Below are 20,588 nucleotides of genomic sequence, written 5' to 3'. Positions count from 1 at the left end.
TTAGAAGTGGTAGAAGCTTCATAATGCTCAGTTAACTTCGAAACATAATTTAATGTGCAGAATAATGCCTTTCTACACACTAATTATATTGAACAACATTTTAGCTCAAGCAAATATTTCCAACCAAGATTAATTACGGGGTGAAGAAAATTGTAAAAAACTACTCTGCTATAAAATGTTTCTTTCATGTAATACCTTTTTTTTAGTCATCGATCTTCAGAGGCTCCTCAAAATTTTGTCTCCATTAGGAACCTTTCCCGTGTCAGAGTAACAATTGCCACCAGCGTCCCCCATTATTTGTTGGATGCAGTCCAATTTCTGTCTTCCTCTTACATTTTTCCCCCTCTACAAGTATTCTAGTACCATGGAAGCTGTTCCATGATGTCTTAGTAGATATCCTACCATCCTGTCCCTTCTTGTCAGTGTTTCCCATATAATCTTTTCCTCGCAGATTCTGCGGAGAACCTACTCCTTTCTTACTTGACCACCGAATTTTCAAAATCCTTTTGTAGTACCAAATCCCTGATGTTGTGATTCTGTTCAGATTTCTGCATAATCCATGTTTCACTACCATACAATACTGAGCTCCATAATTTCAATTTCCGAAATTTTTCTTAAATTAAGCCCAATGTTTGACAATAGTATACTTTTCTTGAGCAAGAATACCCTTATTTCCAGTGCTAGTCGGTTTATGTCCTCCTTTTTCCGTCCACCAAGGGTTATTTTGCTCCCTAGGTAGCAGGATTCCTTAATTTCATCTACTTGGTGATCCCTAATTATGATACGTTTCTAGCTGTTCTCATTTCTGCTACTTATCACTACTTCCACCTTTCTTCTAGTTACCTTCAATTCATGTTCTGTACTCATTAGATTGTTTATCCCATTCAACAGATCTTGTAATTCCTCTTCACTTTCAATTACAGTAACAATGTCATCAACGAATCTCATCATAGGCATCCTTTCACTTTGAATTCTAATCCCACTCTTGAACTATCTTTTTTCTTTTCCTTCCTTCCGTATATTATTCTTGTCAGCACCTTGAATCAGTGAGCTGTTAAGATGATAGTGCGATATTCCTCGCCCTTGTCCCCTTGTCTGTCATCGGAATTGTGTGGACGATATACTTCTGAAAGTATGATACTATGTCGCCATTGTGATAACAGTCCAGACACCAGCATGAATACTCATTTTGTTGCTACTTCCCACAATGAGTTTATAAATTCGCATGGAATATTATCTATCGCTTTTTCATTGTTTGATCATAAGTACTACAGAGCTCTTTTAAATTCTGATTCGAATAGTGGGTCTCCTTTCTATTCCCTGTTGACTCGTGTTTCTTTTTCTATCACTTTCTGAGGCAATATCTCTCCCACACAGAGGCCTCCAGTGTGCTTTTACCTAACCACTTTCTCCTCTGTATTTAACTATGAAATTCCAATTGTACTCTTCATCTTACGACCATTGCTTTTAATTTCACCGAAAGTTGTTGTCCCTATATGCCGAGTCAGTCCTTCCGCAAACCTTCTCTCTTCCTATTTCTTCACATTTATCTTGCAGCCATTTCACCTTAGTTTCCCTCCGCTTCCTGTTTACTTCCTTCCCAAGAGACCTATATTTCTGTATTCCTGAATTTCCCTGGATATTTCTTCTATTCCCCATGGTTTCTTCGCAGTTAGCTTCACTGTTTATCTTTCCATCTTCTGTGACTGCTCTTTTTAATATTACCCTCTCCTCTTTAAGTGAACTGCCTACTGCGCTTTTCATAATCTCCGTATCTGCAGCCTCAGAGAGCTTCACGAGTATCTCTCCTTTCCTTAGTGCTTCCATATTCCACTTCTATAGCCACTGATTCCTCCCACTGATTCAGCCTACTATTCATCATCACTAAATTGTGATCTGAGTCTATATGTGCTCCTGGATACGCCCTACAACCCAATATCTGATTTAGGTGTCTCTGGCTGATCATCGTGTAATCCAAACGGAATCTTTCCGTATCTTCCGGTCTTTTACAAATATACCTAATACTGTGATAACTCAGCCGCGTATTCACTACTTCTTACAGAATTAAATTTGTTTTTTACACTCTCTTATTACCAATACAGAGTCCATATTCTTCTACAACCCTTCCTTCTGCTCCTTCCCCTACAACCGCACTCCACATCCCCCTTTACACATTGAATTACTGCTCAGAATAATGATGTACTTTCTCTACCTCTTCACGTTCTCCTTGCGACTTCCGTGTGTATAGGTTAACTATGAAATCCGAGTTGGTTCGCTGTCAGTTCTCATGAGAACAACCTTATCACTAAACTCTTCACTGTAAATCACTCTCTGCCGTACCTCCCTTCTCATAATGAATCCTACTTCCGTTATATCATTTTATGCTGCTGTTGGCATTATTTTAGACTCGTCTCACTAAACTCTTCTTTAACTTCACTGACCGTCACTGTATCCATCCTGAGCCCTAGCATTTCTGTTTTCTGCTTTTCTAGCTTCCCTACCATATTCAAACGTCTGATATTCCACGCCATGGCTCATATGACGTTACCCTTTAGTTGCTTATTCAAACTTATTCGCTTTGTAGTACCCTCCCGGAGATCCGTATGGGGTCTAGTCCGGAATCTTTCGCCAATGGAGAGAACATTAAGACAACATTTTTTTTGAAATACAGGCCACATATATATGGTGGTGGCCCACCCTTACCCTTGATGATAGCTTCCACTCTCGCGTGCATACGTTCAATCAGGTGCTGGAAGGTTTCTTAAGAAATGGTAGCCCATTCTTCACGGAGTGCTGTGCTGAGGAGAGGTATCGATGTCGGTCGGTGACGCCTGGCACGACGTCGGTGTTCCGAAACATACCAAAGATGTTCTGTAGGATTCAGGTCAAGACTGTGCAGGCCAGTCCATTACAGGGAAGTTATTGTCGTGTAGCCACTCAGCCACAGGTCGTACGTTACGAACAAGTGCTCGATCGTTTTGGAAGATGGAATCGCCATTCCCGAATTGCTATTCAACTGTGGGAAGGAAGAAGGTGTATAAAACATGAATGTAGGCCTGTGCTGTGATAGTGCCACGCAAAAAAACGGGTGCAAGCCCCCTCCATGAAAAACACGACCACACCATAACACCACCGCCTCCGAATTTTACTGTTGGCACTACACACGCTAGCAGATGACATTCACTAGGCATTGCATTCGCCATACCCGCATCGTGCCATCGGATCGACACATTGTGTACCGTGATTCGTCACTCCAAACGACTTTCCCACTGTTCAATCGTCCAATTGTTACGCTCCTTACACGAAGCGACGGTCGTTTGGCATTTACCGGCGTGATGTGTGGCTTGTGAGCAGCCGCTCGACTATGAAATTCAAGTTTTCTCAACTCCCGCCTAACTGTCATTACTTGCAGCGGATGCTGATGCAGTTTGGAATTCCTGTGTGATGGTCTGGATGGACGTTTGCCTATTGCACATTACTACCCTATTCAACTGTCGATGGTCTCTGTCATTCAACATACGAGGTCGGTCTGTGCGTTTTGTGCTATAAGTGTCCCTTCACGTTCCCACTTCACTATCACATCGGAAACAATGGACCTAGGGATGGTCAGGATTGTGGAAATTTCCCGTACAGACGTGACACCCAATAATCTGATCACATTGGAAATCCCTGAGCTCCGTGGAGCGCCCCATTCTGCTCTCTCACGATGTCTGATGACTACTGAGGTCGCTGATATGGGGTACCTTACAGTAGGTGGCAGCACAATGCAGCCAACATGAAAAACATGTTTTTTTGGCAGTGTCCCGATACTTTTGATCACATAGTGTACATTGTGCCCTTCATGTAGTGGTTTACATAGGCTTCTGCATCTTCCGTTGATTATTGTTAATTCTTCCTTTTTTTATATGCAGTTTCACACTCCATGTGCAGTACAGTGCCCTGAACTTCTGTCCGCTCCTCCGACGGTACAAGGATGAATGTCTTCGGCCGCCGTTGGTGCTGATTATTATTCAGTTTAAGCATCGGCGAGATTCAAACTCAGGATCAAGGATGTTTTAGTTACTGGTAGAAGACGCTACAAGGATTTTAATCTCCATCACCACAAAACTACATTTAACAGACCTTTTCTTTCTTAATTCTTCATTATTTTGGACATTTCGTCTATGTGGACGACACATGACGTCACACGACACCTGTGGTATAGAGTTCACTGTTTATCTAGTGGCCGTGGTGGTGGCGGTCGGGTAAGCGAGGCCTTGCTGCGGAATGTGGTGAGCTGGGACCCATGGTGCTTCGGCGGTGACTTCTTCCTTACTCGGTGACAACAAAAGTCACGTGGCTTGAATTTGCCTTGTGGTAATCTAGCTGCGAGTGGTAGCTAATTCGTGGTCGCGAAATTAAGCGCCCTTGTTGCTTGTTCGCCTGAGAATTTCGGGTCAGAGACACCCGCTTCTTGTCTGAAAGCGTAGACAGGACTTCTGCAAGTAAGCGTGATTGTTACAGCCGTGTAAAAGTCTTACTGCAGCACCTCTCCCGTTCCCGGTACCCCTGAAATCGGAGAGGGGCCGAGTTGAGTTGCAAATTTCTGCCTATGTGCGTGTGTACTATGTTTCCTCAGCTTTAGCGATATCGCTGAGCTGTGATACTGCGGCTAGTGCCGGTGGAGGTTCAAGTCCTCCCTCGGGCAAGGGTGTGTGTGTTTGTCCTTAGGATAATTTAGGTTAAGTAGTGTGTAAGCTAAGGGACTGATGACCTTAGCAATTAAGTCTCATAATATTTCACACACTTTTTTTTTTTTTTTTTTTTTTTTTTGTGAAACTGCGGCAGTATTGAGTCTGCAATGGTGGCAATGGTGCAATGGTGGCCTGGACTTACACGCGACTCTTGTCTCTTCCATCGTCATGGACAGTGTAGTATGTCGCCTTATGAAACTCTTGCACTGTAGTGCTTCTACACGCCGCTAGCGAAGTTACGTAATTACAATCTATTACATGGTAATTGCTATTTTCCTCTTTCTAAATGCCTAAGCGGTCAGTGTAGGTCAACGTTCGCTAACCTACGTAATTGTAATCTAGTAACTCTCTCATATAACTGCCGTTTTTCTCATTCTGAGGACCTAAGCAGCCAGTTATTCTATTCCAGTTTAGTATCCCTTGTTTTAACGGTGTAATACGCTTTTAAACTTACCCAAGTTTTTATTAGCATGGAAAGCTACTCCTTTGTAAACTGCTCGTCCTTTTGGGTTAGCATCTTATATAATGTGACAGTCTATCCCCCCCCCCCCTCTTGCCCCCCACCATCTCATTTCTATTAATGTCGGGGGTGTAACGCCACTGGCTTTGGGAACCTCGCGTTTGGTTTGTCCACAGTTCACTGTATTTCATAGGCACAGAGCCTAGTTGCAGACAAATTGTTTTAGTTATTAATTATGTGTTGCGTTAGATTTATTGTGTTTGCTGTTACCAGTCAAATTTTGTAAGAGGAAAATTATATAACCGGCATTGCTTATAGTTTAAACCGTGTTTTAAGGGATTTACCTCTGCGAAACATTCTGGACTCACGTTTTGCACTGTGACTGGTCTCGCGCGGGGGGAATGGTTCCCTTATGTTGCAATATTTTTGAAAAAACAAAGGAGGAAAAGAGAAGGCCGCAGTGCCAAATATTAAATATGCTTGTTTCCACTTCATCTGATTCTAAGGTTATCACGGCCCTTCATTTTTTCTCGCTGGAGATACAGAGGCAGTGCCTAGACCTGACATTTCATTTCATATTATCATTTTCTTCTTTTTAATTCTAAAATTGAAGCCTTTGCAGTTTAGTTTCATGGTTGTTTAAATGTTGTCAACGCAGTGGAGCAAGTTTGTAACGTTGTCGTCAAAGTTAATGGAAAATTGTATTTGACTTATTTGTGCCCGTTACTGTTAGTAGTGTAACAAGGGTGGCGCCACCCCGCTGACGTCATCCAAACTGGCGGCCGTGACATCAGCTGATGACGCGAGTACCGTTATCCAAGATGGCGCCTTGTGGTGGGAAAGTGCCACGCACGGCCTGCCAGGAAGTTTGGATTTTGGCAAGAAAGTGCCACGCCTCCCTGAAAGGCCCCTGGTGGGAAGTTTGAATTTTGGCAGGAAATTGAATTATGTGCATCCACAATCATCCCCCCCCCCTTTCCGACTTTTTTGCATGATGGTGGTACGTCATCCTCTTGGAAAATGGGCGGGAATTTCGAATTTTGGATGAGGATTTTCCCCAGTACATGTGCTGTATTATGACCTGTTCAATATGAGTGCTGGTTTTTCCATAACAGTTTCGAATTATAACTGTGACGCATTTTTTCCATCAGCTGTGATAGCGTGTATTGGCTTCGGTTAGTTGGGCTGTAGGTTGATTTTTTAGTAGGCGTGCATAGTGAACTCTGGCGTCAAACTGCGATAGATGCTGTTTGCTTGCAGGTAATATACCTTTTAAACTCCTGTCTATCCAACACCAGCATCTAGTCAGTTGAAGGTATTTCCCACCAAAAAGAATAAAGATTGTACCATAAACCCTAGCCTCCCCCCCCCACCCCCGCCTTGCAGGTGGTGGGTGGAGTATGAGTGTTTCTGTCACTGGTTTTGAGTGGTATTGCGAAATTTTTTCCCAGCGGGATTCACCAGTTGTATGGTATGGTCAGTTTTTGTGCTGTATTGCGATTTTAAGCCGTCCTTGTGTAGCTGGGTAAGTAGGACCGATCTTTGTGATTAATTACATAATTATAATCGGTATTAACGTCTGTTTCGAGAGGTATGATGAATTTTTTTCAAAGCAGGATAAGACCATTTGTATGCTATGTCATGTTTTGAGCTGTATTGCGATTTTTCAAGCTGTCATTGTGCAGCACTATGCATACAGTTGAGTAATTAGGACTAATCTTTGTGATTAATTACGGAATTAGGATCGATATTTGAGCCAGTTTTGCGACCAAAATAAATAAAGTACACTAAGCTAATCTTAAACTCCTGCATCTGAACAGTTTCCATATGTTAGGGGGTGTACTTAGGCTTTCCATCCAGTAGAGACAGGGATCGAGTCGCTGATACGTTGCCTTTTTTAAGCGCATAGTGAATTTGTGCACTGCATTATTTTTGGGCGTTTAAGCATTCTGAGCGTGTTTACATAGCGTTATATATTCATTATTTTGGTGATCTACGAGTAGTTTTGCATGTCTGTATGCTGTGTAACGGATTATTTTGGTAATTTAGGAGTTCGTTTGTATCTCTGCACATCAGTGTCAGCATTATTTAGGAGTAGTTTCCAGGTCTGTAAACTGTATATTGCGATCCCAGTCACTTCAGGGTGAGTGTTTTGTATCGGTCTAATAAAGAAACTACGTGAAATCTGTCGCTAAATAAATTGTTACAAAAATAAATAAAGAACACTCCTTCCTCTCCCCAGCACCCCAGAACAGGCTGATTCTTTTTACCGCCAATTTACTCCCTCGAGGCCGCCGGTGGGGATGAGGAGGCTGGAGCACACGAGCAGCTGAGAAAAACACATGACGTAATCACCATGCTGTGCTCCTATGGACTGAACTGCACTATCAGATGACCTTGCGCAGCCCCCTGTAATGGTGAACTCGCCAACTAGCTCAGTTCTTTGGTCTGGTGGGTCGGAGGCAGTTGTCTCTTGTGTGATGAGGGCTTATACGTAGGTTTTATAAATGACAGACAATTCCAACAGAGACAGAAGGTTCTATGTGTTGTGTAATGCAAGGCATTTATTTGCAGGAACGTACTGTTCCTCTTCATATGTTCAAGCATTAATGCTTGCTTCTATTCTTCATGTAGGAGGCTATGGGTGAAGTCCTAGGCTGAATGAGTGTATGTAATACAGCTCTTAAAACTCGCCCTGTCTGGCACCAATAGCTCTTGGGTAGAGCACACGCTCCTTCCACCTTGACAGCTCAACAAGCACTGATATCACAGCCTCTTGTGGTAGGAACACCACACTAAGCCAGTAATGCTGTAGGTAGATAGTAAATAATTTAAAGAAATTTATACAAATTTTAACAAATTGAAACAAAGTATTTCGAATAGAATGACATGGCGAGCAGTCTCTAGGGGGGGGGGGGGGGGGGCGCAACACCACACTAGCTCCCCTCAGCTGCAGAAGTCAGCTCTTAGAGAAAAATTCCCTCCAAAATTCGAAATTCCCCACACATTTTCCAAGAGGATGACACACCATCATGTAAAAAGGTCGGAAAGGGGGGGGGGAGTAACTCATAGAAACACATAATTCAATTTCCCGCCAAAATTCAAACTAGGATTAAGTTCTTGGAGCAAAATTCCCTCCAAAATTCGATTTTCCGCCCATATTCCAAGATGATGAGGCACCATCATGCAAATAAAGTCGGAAAGTGGGAGCAGGTGACCTATAGAAGCACATAATTCAATTTACCGCAAAAATTCTAACTTCCCGCCAGGGGCGCGTGGCAGGGCGGTGTGGCACTTTCCTGCCGAAATTCAAACTTCTTAATAGGGGGACAGGGAACTTTCGCGCCAAAAGCCGCCATCTTGGATAACGGTACTCGTATAATCAGTTGACGTCACATCCACCATCTTTTATAACGGTAGTCGCGTCATCAGCTGACGTCACGGCCGCCATCTCGGATGACGTCATTGGGGTGGCACCGCCCTTGTTACACTACTACTGTTCTTCCAAGGTGTGCCTTTCGTTAAAATATAAACAGTCTGTTGTTTAAATGGTAACAACTTTTGGACGAAATTTGACATTAGCGGTTCCCAGTTTTATGGGCTTGTCTACGTACTGTCTGTGGTTTAAATGATCAAAACATCTGCTCGTAATTTGACATGATAGGTTGTGGGTTTTTGCTCTTCTCTTTTTTCTTTTTGGTCATCAGTCTACTGACTAGTTTGATGCGACTCGCCACGTATTCCTTTCCTGTGCTAAGCTCTTCATCTCAGAGTAGCACTTGCAACCTACGTCCTCAATTATTTGCTTGACGTATTCCAATCTCTGTCTTCCTCTACAGTTTTTGCCCTCTACAGCTCCCTCTAGTACCATGGAAGTCATTCCCTCATGTCTTAGCAGATGTCCTATCATCCTGTCCCTTCTCCATACCAGTGTTTTCCACATATTCCTTTCCTCTCCGATTCTGCGTAGAACCACCACATCTCAAATGCTTCAATTGTCTTCTGTTCCGGTTTTCCCACAGTCCAAGTTCACTACCATACAATACTGTACTCCAGACGTACATCCTCAGAAATTTCTTCCTCAAATTAAGGCCGGTATTTGATATTAGTAGACTCCTCTTGGCCAGAAATGCCTTTTTTCCATAGCGAGTCTGCTTTTGATGTCCTCCTTGCTCAAGCTGTCATTGGTTATTTTACTACCTAGGTAGCAGAATTCATTAACTTCATTGACTTCGTGACCATCAATCCTGATGTTAAGTTTCTCGCTGTTCTCATTTCTACTACTTCTCATTACCTTCGTCTTTCTCACGATTTACTCTCAAACCATACTGTGTACTCATTAGACTGTTCATTCCGTTCAGCAGATCATTTAATTCTTCTTCACTTTCACTCAGGATAGCAATGTCATCAGCGAATCGTGTCATTGATATCCTTTCACCTTGTATTTTAATTCCACTCCTGAACCTTTCTTTTATTTCCATCATTGCTTCCTCGATGTACAGACTGAAGAGTAGGGGCGAAAGGCTACAGCCTTGTCTTACACCCTTCTTAATAAGAGCACTTCGTTCTTGATCGTCCACTCTTATTATTCCCTCTTGGTTGTTGTACATATTGTATATGACCCGTCTCTCCCTATAGCTTACCCCTACTTTTATCAGAATCTCGAACACCTTGCACCATTTCATATTGTCGAACGCTTTTTCCAGGTCGACAAATCCTATGAAAGTGTCTTGATTTTTCTTTAGCCTTGCTTCCATTGTTAGCCGTAACGTCAGAATTGCCTCTCTCGTCCCTTTACTTTTCCTAAAGCCAAACTGATCGTCACCTAGCACATTCTCAATTTTCTTTTCCATTCTTCTGTATATTATTCTTGTAAGCAGCTTCGATGCATGAGCTGTTAAGCTGATTGTGCGATAATTCTTGCACTTGTCAGCTCTTGCCGTCTTCGGAATTGTGTGGATGATGCTTTTCCGAAAGTCAGATGGTATGTCGCCAGACTCATATATTCTACACACCAACGTGAATAGTCGTTTTGTTGCCACTTCCCCCAATGATTTTAGAAATTCTGATGGAATGTTATCTATCCCTTCGGCGTTATTTGACCGTAAGTCCTCCAAAGCTCTTTTAAATTCCGATTCTAATACTGGATCCCCTATCTCTTCTAAATCGACTCCTGTTTCTTCTTCTATCACATCAGACAAATCTTCACCCTCATAGAGGCTTTCAATGTTTTCTTTCCACCTATCTGCTCTCTCCTCTGCATTTAACAGTGGAATTCCCGTTGCACTCTTAATGATACCACCCAATTCAAAGCTTGCTTTGACTTTCCTGTATGCTGAGTCTGTCCTTCCGACAATCATATCTTTTTCGATGTCTTCACATTTTTCCTGCAGCCATTTCGTCTTAGCTTCCCTGCACTTCCTATTTATTTCATTCCTCAGCGACTTGTATTCCTGTATTCCTGATTTTCCCGGAACATGTTTGTACTTCCTCCTTTCATCAATCAACTGAAGTACTTCTTGTGTTACCCATGGTTTCTTCTCAGCTACCTTCTTTGTACCTATGTTTTCCTTCCCAACTTCTGTGATGGCCCTTTTTAGAGATGTCCATTCCTCTTCAACTGTACTGCCTATTGCGCTATTCCTTATTGCTGTATCTATAGCGTTAGACAACTTCAAACGTATCTCGTCATTCCTTAGTCCTTCCGTATCCCACTTCTTTGCGTATTGATTCTTCCTGACTAATGTCTTGAAATTCAGCCTACTCTTTATCACTACTATATTGTGATCCGAGTCTATATCTGCTCCTGGGTACGCCTTACAATCCAGTATCTGATTTCGGAATCTCTGTCTGACCATGATGTAATCTAATTGAAATCTTCCCGTATCTCCCGGCCTTTTCCAAGTTTTCCTGCTCCTCTTGTGATTCTTGAACAGGGTATTCGCTATTACTACCTGAAACTTGTTACAGAACTCAATTAGTCTTTCTCCTCTTTCATTCCTTGTCCCAAGCCCATATTCTCCTGTAACCTTTTCTTCTACTCCTTCCCCTACAACTGCATTCCAGTCGCCCATGACTATTAGATTTTCGTCCCCCTTTACATATTGCATTACCCTTTCAATATCCTCATACACTTTATCTATCTGTTCATTTCCAGCTTGCGACGTCGGCATGTATACCTGAACTATCGTTGTCGGTGTTGGTCTGCTGTCGATTCTGATTAGAACAACCCGGTCACTGAACAGTTCACAGTAACACAGCCTCTGCGCTACCTTCCTATTCATAACGAATCCTACACCTGTTATACCATTTTCTGCTGCTGTTGATATTACCCGATACTCATCTGACCAGAAATCCTTGTCTTCCTTCCACTTCACTTCACTGACCCCTACTATATCAAGATTGAGCCTTTGCAATTCCCTTTTCAGATTTTCTAGTTTCCCTACCACGTTCAAGCTTCTGGTATTCCACGCCCCGCCTCGTAGAACTTTATCCTTTCGTTGATTATTCAAACTTTTTCTCATGGTTCCTCCCCCTTGGCAGTCCCCCCCCCCCCCCTCCCCGCAGCCGGAGATCCGAGTGGGGGACTTTTCCGGGATCTTTTGCCAATGGAGAGACCATCATGATACTTCTTCAATTACAGGCCACGTGTCCTGTGGATACACGTTACGTCTATAAAGAGTTATAATTTGAAAAAAGGCATTTTTTAAATTTTATAACTGTTGCTAGCATCTAATCTGTTGTTCCCTTCGTTTTACTTGCTGTTTGATGTATTTGGAGCTGATCTCAGGAATTAATTGTTTCTATGGATATATCTAGTGTTCTTTTCAGTGGTAATGAAGCCTGTCAAATTATGAATGATGTGTACTTCAAACCCCAGCCCAGACCTTTCGCGTCAAAACCGCCCTCTGTAAGTCTACGTTTAACAGACGGCAGCCCATGCTGAGTTACCGTGCTGTCATCTAGACGAACCTAATTGGAGTTAGAGGTAAAGATTTTGGAAGGTGCAGGTGTTTTTCATTGAATTATTCGATGGAAAGGGGGGAGATAACGGAATGTCTGAATGAGGAATAGGAGGATCAAGACTTGGTACTGTAACAGGCTGTAGAACCTGAGAAATAGGAAGTCAAACCATCAGACGTAGAGGAAGCCGAAATCAATTAAGATTTTAAAGAATAATAAAGTTGCAGTAGAAGACTACGTAAAGACCGAATTATTAATTTTTAGGGGAAGGAAGATGTAGTCGATTATTAATGAATTAATAAAGGAAACATAGATCATGGTAGAAATGCCTTAGAATTAGATTATGGCAACAATCTGCTGAATATTTTAAGAGGACAGTAATCACCCTGGGATTACTCATTTGGCACTGGGAGATCTTCGGGCTGGATTTAGGAGAAATAGATCCAGAGTGGACTAGTCGTTTTATTCAGAAACGTTCTAGAGAAATTTTATGAATAACACAAGAAACTTCCTCAGATATACGCTGATATTAAACGAGCATGCGACAATCTATACAGGAAAAAGGTTCTCCAGACTATGGAAGATCCCGCTAAAATTAGTAAGACTGATGGAAATGACGTGAATGCAACATTTTTCATTTTAGAATAGAACAAGAGTTGTGAGTAGAGTTCCAAGGAGATTTGATCTTTGCGCTTCTCTTTAACATAGCAGTGGAGAAAGTAACTCAGCGAATGTCAACAAACCTAGGAGAACAAAGTATAACTGACAGGTCCGATTTGGGGCATACGCAAGAAATGTCAGAGCATTGGAGGATAGTTACGCTGCATTAGAAGGAGCAGCGCAGAAAATAGGGCTGGAAGTGAATACAGACAAGACGAAGTATGTGATGATGGGAGACCATGGTAGGGATACAGAAGAGACATCCATAAACGGGGAAAGAGTATGAACTAGTGGAACCGTTTAAATGTCTAGCTTCAATAATAACAGAAAATAAGACAGCAGTGGAAATAAAACGGCATCCAGTGATAACCGAAGCTATTATTCCATGCAGAATCACTCTAAGACACAGAAAAAGACAGACCACGTAGGAATTATCCGAAAGGGGCTGAATTCGGCAAATGCATCATAAATGGACAGACAAACAAATGATTGCAATTAAAAAGGAAAAAAATTGAATGATTTGTTCAAGAGAAGGTGGTTCACAAACTGAGCAAGTCGGTAATGCTTCGGTCCACCTCTATCAGTTATTCGGCTTTATATCGACTGATAGTTGTCGGATATCCTCCTGAGAGATGTCGTGCCAAATTCTACCGAATTGGCGTGTTAGATCGTCGAAATCGAGAGCTGGATGGGAGACACTGCTGTAATACTCCAACGATCTCAGTTGAGGAGAGATCCAGCGGCCTTTCTGGCCAAGGTACGGTTTGGCCAGCATGAAGACTCTCGCCGTGTGCGAGCGGATATTATGTTGCTGAAATGTATTCCAGGATTGCTTGCCATGAAGGTCAACAAACGCGGGCGTAGAGTATCGTCAACCTAGCGCTATGCTGTGAGGACTTCCCTGTTTACACCAAGGGGTTCCCGCTGTGAATTGAAATGGTACCCCAGACAATCATACCTAGTTGTCGGACCCTATGGCGGGCGACAGTTTTTTGAATCATCTGTCTTCTGAGTCGTTTGATGTGGCCCGCCACGAATTCCTCTCCATCGCTAACCACTTCCCATTTCTGTCTACAGTTTTTACCTTCTGCAGTTCCTCTAGTGCCATGGAAGTTATTACTTGAGGTCTTCACAAACGTCTTGCCATCATCTCCATTCGTCTTTTTAGTGTTTCCCATATATACCTTTCCTCGCCGTTTCTCCAGAGAACGTCCTCGTTCCTTGCTTCATCAGACCACCTAATTTTCAACGTTCTTCTGTAGCACCACATCTCCAAGGCTTCAATCGGTTTTTCTACAGTCCATGTTTCACTAACTTACAATGCTGTGCTCCAAACGTAGATTCTAAGAAATTTCTTCCCCAAATTAAGGCCAATGATTGATAGACTTCCCTTGGCTGGGAAAGAACATCTTGCCTACGTAGCAGATTATCTAACTCCATCTATTCTGTGACCATAATCCTCGTGATAAGTGTATCACGGTTCTCATTTCTGCTACTTCTCATCGCTTTCGTCTTTCTTCTATTTACTCTCAATCCATATTCCATAGTCAAGAGACTGTTGTCTCCATTCAGCAGATCTTGCATTTCTTCTTCATTTTCCCAGAAGATAGCAATGTCATCAGGTCATCACCGACTATATCCTTTCACCTTGAATTTTAATCCCACTCTTATTTCTATCATTGCTCCCCCCATCTACAGATTTAACAGTATGCTGACACCCGGCTTACACCCATTTTAATCCGAGCACTTCGCTCTTTCTCTTCCACTCTTATTGTCCCATCTTGGCTCTTGTGCATATTCGTGTTGTGTATTACCTGTCTTTTCATACAGCTTACTCCTTCTTTTCTCAGAATGCACTATTTGACCCTGTCGAACGCTTTTTCCAGGACTACAAATCCGATGAGCGTGTCTTGATTTTTCTTTAGTCGCGTTTCCTTTATCAACAGCAACGTCCGAGCAGCCTCGCTGGTGGCTTTACCTTGCCTAAAGTGAAACTGATAGTCATCCAACGCATTCTCTGTTCCGTTTTCCATTCTTCTGTACGTTATTCCTGTCAGCAGCTGGTACGTGTGAGCTGTTAAGCTGATATAAGCGATAATTCTCGCACTTGTCGGCTCTTGCAATCTTCGTAAATGAGTGCATGATATTTTTCTGAAAACCAGATGGTATATCACCAGGCTCATACATTCTGTGCATAGAAATATTCGTGTTGTTGCGACTTTCTCCAATGATTTCTGAAATTCTGGTGGAATATTATACATTCCTTCTGGCTTATTCTATCTTAAATCGTCGAAAGCTCTTTTCAATTCTAATACTGGACCCCCTATCTCTTCAATAACGACAAGTGTTTTTTTTTCTATCACGTCATCAGAAAAGTCTTCCCCGTCGTAAGGGCCTTCAATGTAGTCTTTACACCTACCTGCTCTCTTCTCTGCCTTTAACAGTGGAAGTCTCATTGCACTCTTAATATTATCATCCTTGCTATTAATGTCACTGAGGGTTGCTTTGACTTTCCTCTATCGTGAGTTGTTTTCAGGTTTCTCCACATGTTTCATGCAGCCATTTCACCTCAACTTTCTGCCCTACCTATTTACTTAATTCTATTTCTGTATTCCTGAATTCTCCTGAACATTTTTGTACTCCCTCTCTTCGCTGAGCATCTGAAGCATTTCTTTATTAGCCATGGTTTATTCACAGTTATCTTCGTTGTACCTATGTTTCAGTGAATGCCCTTTTAGAGATATCCATTCCCCTTCAACTGAAATGTCTACTTAGTTATGCGTTCACGCACAACGTATAACATAGTGCCGAAACGCGGGATGGAGTAGGAGAGCAGCTGCTAGACCGAGAACACCTTCCGCATGAGCGGGGAAAGCAAACAGCAGCGAAATCTGTGGTCACATACCATCGACGCAGAAATTAAATAGTAGTATTTAGTACTGTATGAAATGCATACTGAATAAGTTTCGAAAATACATCTACATCTACTTCTACATCATACTCCGCAAGCCACTTAATGACGTGTGGCGGAGGGTACCTTCGGTACCACTATCTGGTCCCTCCAACTCTGTTCCACTCGAGAATAGTACGTGGGAAGAATGACTGTCGGTAAGCCTCTGTATTGGCTCTAGTTTCACGTATTTTCTCCTCGTGGTCAATGAGCCGTGGTAAAAATCGGAAGAGCGCGCCGCAGCGCGTAGTGTAAAGCGCTCGCCCTCCGTTTCTGGCGGTGGCGCCGCTGTGGCAATCGCAGCTTTGGTGTCTCCCTCTGGTGTGAAAGGGGAAAAGTTTCCTGTTCACGTGCATTTAAGGGGCGCCATGAGCTCGCTAGGCGGCGAGTGTGGTCAGTTGGTCAGCTGGGTCAGTGTGGGGCAGTCAGAGTCTGTCTGTCGTCCGGAGTGCTAGTATGAGTTAGGCCGCCAGTCTGCTCGACGTTGTTGAGGCAATGGTCATTGGCTGTTGGATCGATCAGTTGGTCGGTCGCGCACTGGGACACAAGATGACTTGTCCGTCTTGAGCGTCGGAGCATGTGAGGTCGTCACGTCAGTCTAGTGGGTCGACAGCAACAGGAGCCAACCCACGACATCGGTCTGGCCGGCGCCAGCTGCGACGCCGTGAGACGGGAGATCGGCACGCCTTTCTGCGTCCGTTGAAGTGGCTGGCAGCGGACGGTTCGGGAAAGCGTTTTGGGGGTGCTGCGCCAGGTCTTCGCTAGACATCGCAATTTATTAGAAGTTAAGTGATTCGTGATATGTTGTTTCATTTACTTGTTAAATTCTACTTGTGTTCTTGGTCAGTCTCTCGTCTCCAGTTTGCTCGTCTGTCTCCCGTCCGCATTTGTTAGGCAGTTAGTGTCTGTCGGTCTGCTGTACGTTAATAGCTGCCTCTGTCATGTTTTTCGAATTCGGTGTTAACTAATTTTTTGCTTGAAGTGTAATGGCCGAATTCCTGAAATATGGTTTTATCTTTCCTATCATCTTGAGAGGCGGTATATGTGTAATGTGTAATGTGCCAAACTTGTATATTGTATGTAAGACTGCATTTAATGGGTTTTTATTTAAATGGTCATTTTAGTATATAAAGCTGTCACCCTTCCACCGTAAGACCATTTTTTAAAATCGTTTCACCTTCGGTGGCAAGTTAATCTTTTAATGTTAGCGTTTTGTACCATTTCCATTCCTCCTACGGGGTGCATAGTTTATGTGCTTGGGTGAGTTGTTAAAATTTTTAGTTTAAAGTAATTTGGTGTGCTGCAGATTTGCACCAGTGTAGTCTTTCAGAGGTTGTTGTGAGCGGTCGTGATTACGGCCGTGTCAAAAGGGAGCGGCAAGGTTTTCAGCAAGGTTCTCAGCTCTAAAGCTCATACTGTCAAAAATTTGTTCTTTCTGCCTCTGAATAAATTGTAACTTGATATTTAGAGGGTGCTTTCTGATTATCATTTTAAATCTTTTTCTAAAAAAGAAGGGTTTTTAGGAAGAAAATTTCCATTTCTTGAAAGAAATTTGATTTGTTTTCATCAGTTACGCACTGACAACTACTTCCACGCTCACATATTGTGATTAAATGTGTTAATGTTCTTGATGAATCGCAAGTAAATAAAGTAAATTCTTAAGAAAAAGTATTCAAAGTAAATTCACGGTTCAGTCAATACGCGAGATGTATGTGGGTGAAGTAATATGTTGTCTGACTCCTCCTGAAAAGTGCTCTCCAGAAATTTCAGCAGTAAATCTCTCCGTGATGCCTCTCTTGTAACGTCTGCCAGTGGAGTTTGTTCAGCATCTCCGTTACGCTCTCTCGCTATCCAAACGATCCCGTCACGAAACGCGCCGCTCTTCGTTGGATCTTCTCTATTTCCTCAACGGACTGCTAAGGCAGGACGGAGAAAAGTCTGCACTACCAGCAGCCATACTAGATCACTCTCTCATGGCTACTCAAGACAACAGCACAAGAAGACAAACCACAACAAAGGCTCTTCTCAGAGCCATACAAAGAGTATGAAGAATTTTGGACAAAGTATTAGTATTTTACAAGTCAATGTAGAAGGACCGACAAACGACAAATGTGACTACAGGAGCAAATTGGCCACAGACCATGGCACTGATATCATAGCCCTCCAGGAATCCCATCCAAACGAAGACAGTATAGCAAAGGGAAAGGTTGCAGGTTACAAAACGATAGGACGCTCGCCATCATCTACACATGGTTCTATCATGTACACCAAAAGCAGCGTTTCTGATGTTAAAGGAGTCTACTGCCAGGTGATCAGTGACACAGAAGTGATAACTCTGGAGCTGAGTGCCTTAACTGCTGACTCAGTCCATAAACTGCTGAACGTCCAGTGTCCCACCCCAGTCTTGCCAACTATACCCCAGCCATACATATTTGTAGGTGATTTCAATAGCCACCATACAACCTGGGGTTATCGTAATAATGTAACAGCCCAATGAAGGAAGAAAGCAGTTTTGTTTAAATTTAACTCATTAAAGCAGAAAGGCATGGGGATTATTAAGAAAACTTGGCACTGCAAACAACGTAGGCAATCAGCAACCGAAGATTACGCCATCAGAACTGGCACTACACATAAAATCAAGAGCTGAGAAGGTCCCTGTAGACACAGCCAAGAAAGAAAAGGTAAAGAACGAACTGAATGAAGTCAATAGGCACTTCCATCATAACACCACACTATCAGACCCCTTTTCTGAAATACTTAAAAATTAGGCCATCAAAACTTTGAAAATGAAAAAAGCCGAAGGACTTGATGGCATATTTCCTGGATTTATAAAACACATAGGGGGACATTGTAGATGAAATCTGGTTTCGCAGGACAGATCGGATCGTGTTATGGTTGTGGAAGGGGCCAAAATAGGTTACTCTCAGTTTGCACAAAACATACAAACTTTCAGAATGAGCTTTTCACTCTGCAGCGGAGTGTGCGCTGATATGAAACTTCCTGGCAGATCAAAACTGTGTGCCCGACCGAGACTCGAACTCGGGACCTTTGCCTTTTGAGGGCAAGTGCTCTACCATCTGAGCTACCGAAGCACGACTCACGCCCGGTCTCACAGCTCTACTTCTGCCAGTATCTCGTCTCCTACCTTCCAAACTTTACAGAAGCTCTCCTGCGAACCAGCAGGAGAGCTCAGATGGTAGAGCACTTGCTCGCGAAAGGCAAAGGTCCCGAGTTCGAGTCTCGGTCGGGCACACAGTTTTTATATGCCTGGAAGTTTCATACAAACTTTATTTTCCTAAAAACACGTAATCACACATGCCCTTAAAAGGATTCAAAACAATACGGGTGAAAGCCCGAACACAAGTTATTACAATTGCTTTAAGGAGTACACGCGGCTGAGGGCCTTACTTAAAAAGAAAAATCTTACGTAAATACTCGGCTAAAGGCCACACACTGGACACAGATGAACTGAGGCTTAAGGCCTGGATAACAAGAGTTTCCCATACAGAAGAAAAATTAAAAGGGTTTTAAACGAGCGAATTTTCAATTTTAATTTAAGAAGGCTGAAGGCCTTATCTTAAAAATATTTGACATAAAAGCTCGGCTGAAGGCCACATACTGGACATAGAACAACTCACGGCTTAAAGCCTGGATAGTAAGGATTTGCAATAGAGCAAAATTCCCATTTATTTCTTTAAAAAAAAATTGTTCAAACAAGAATCTTCAAAGTTTTAACTTAAGACGTCCAAAGGCCTTATTTTAAAGTTAAAACAAACTAAATTAATAGACGGCTGAAGGTCTCCCACTGTACTTGAGACAAAAATCACAATCTAAAAACAACAGAATAATGGTGCTCAGAAGTGTTCCAAGGGTCGGCCTGAGGAGGTAACTCTAACGTAAGGTTAGGTAAGATAGGCAGCCAAGAATAAGATTAAGTAATGAGATGGCAACCCGACCCAGGGACGGCTGAAGGACCGACCAACAACCTAATCAATTCCGCTGTCCTGACCAACGGGACGATAACGCAAAATAATAGCTGAGGACGAAGATACCATAAGCACTACGTCTTCAAAATTGGCGTTTAAAAACAGCCAAGGCACAATAACCACTAAAAAATATGAACAACACCAAAGGCTTTGAAACAACATGCGGTACGGACACCATCAACACGGCGAGGAAAAACACACTGCGGAACACTACGCTAATGCCCTCGCCACGGAGTCTTCCTCGCTGCGCTGTCCCAACCGGCCGACTGCCTACTCCAGTACGCAGACAGCATTAACATAACTGCTCAGTCCTAATTAATCAAGCTAGACACGGTTCCACGAAAACACTTCCATGAGATTTCGAACAATCGTAAAAGCAGTCACTGTGGAAAAACCAGGACAACTGACAAGTCGACACACACAGAGAACTCGACGCGGTCGCCGACCAAATATACGTCGTCCGATGAGGCGACCGACCGAACGACCAACCAAGGTCGTCCCCACTCAAGTCATGTGTGTCAGCAACAGTCGGGCGAGTCTTGGCTGTCCGGACCTCACTGCAGCTCCATCCCGACTCAACTCCATTTCCGTTCGGAACTCAGAGATACGGCGACCCGGGCACACTGACTCGGACCCAACCACACAGAGGGAACACTTGCCCATTGGCCATCCGACATCTCCAAGGAAGGAACCGACCCAAGTCCCGCAAGATGATCAATTGAGGGGGCCCAGAAGCGATCGGAAGACCAGATACACGTCGTCCGATGAGACGACCGACCGAAGGACCAACCAGCTGTCGTTCCCGCTCCAGTCTCCTTCCGTCGGACAGTCGCAAG

At 43.1% G+C, this 20,588-nt stretch overlaps 1 non-coding gene across 1 annotated transcript; it reads right to left on the bottom strand.

Moving 5' to 3' along the window:
* Positions 1–18,784: 18,784 nt before the first annotated feature.
* Positions 18,785–18,859, bottom strand: Trnal-caa (transfer RNA leucine (anticodon CAA)). Its single transcript has one exon. It is a non-coding gene; the product is annotated as a tRNA-Leu (tRNA).
* Positions 18,860–20,588: the final 1,729 nt, after the last annotated feature.

The sequence above is a fragment of the Schistocerca nitens genome, chromosome 5 (genome assembly GCF_023898315.1).
Source record: "Schistocerca nitens isolate TAMUIC-IGC-003100 chromosome 5, iqSchNite1.1, whole genome shotgun sequence".
NCBI classification, from domain to species: Eukaryota; Metazoa; Arthropoda; class Insecta; order Orthoptera; family Acrididae; genus Schistocerca; species Schistocerca nitens.
This window is presented reverse-complemented; position numbering and strand designations above follow the sequence as displayed.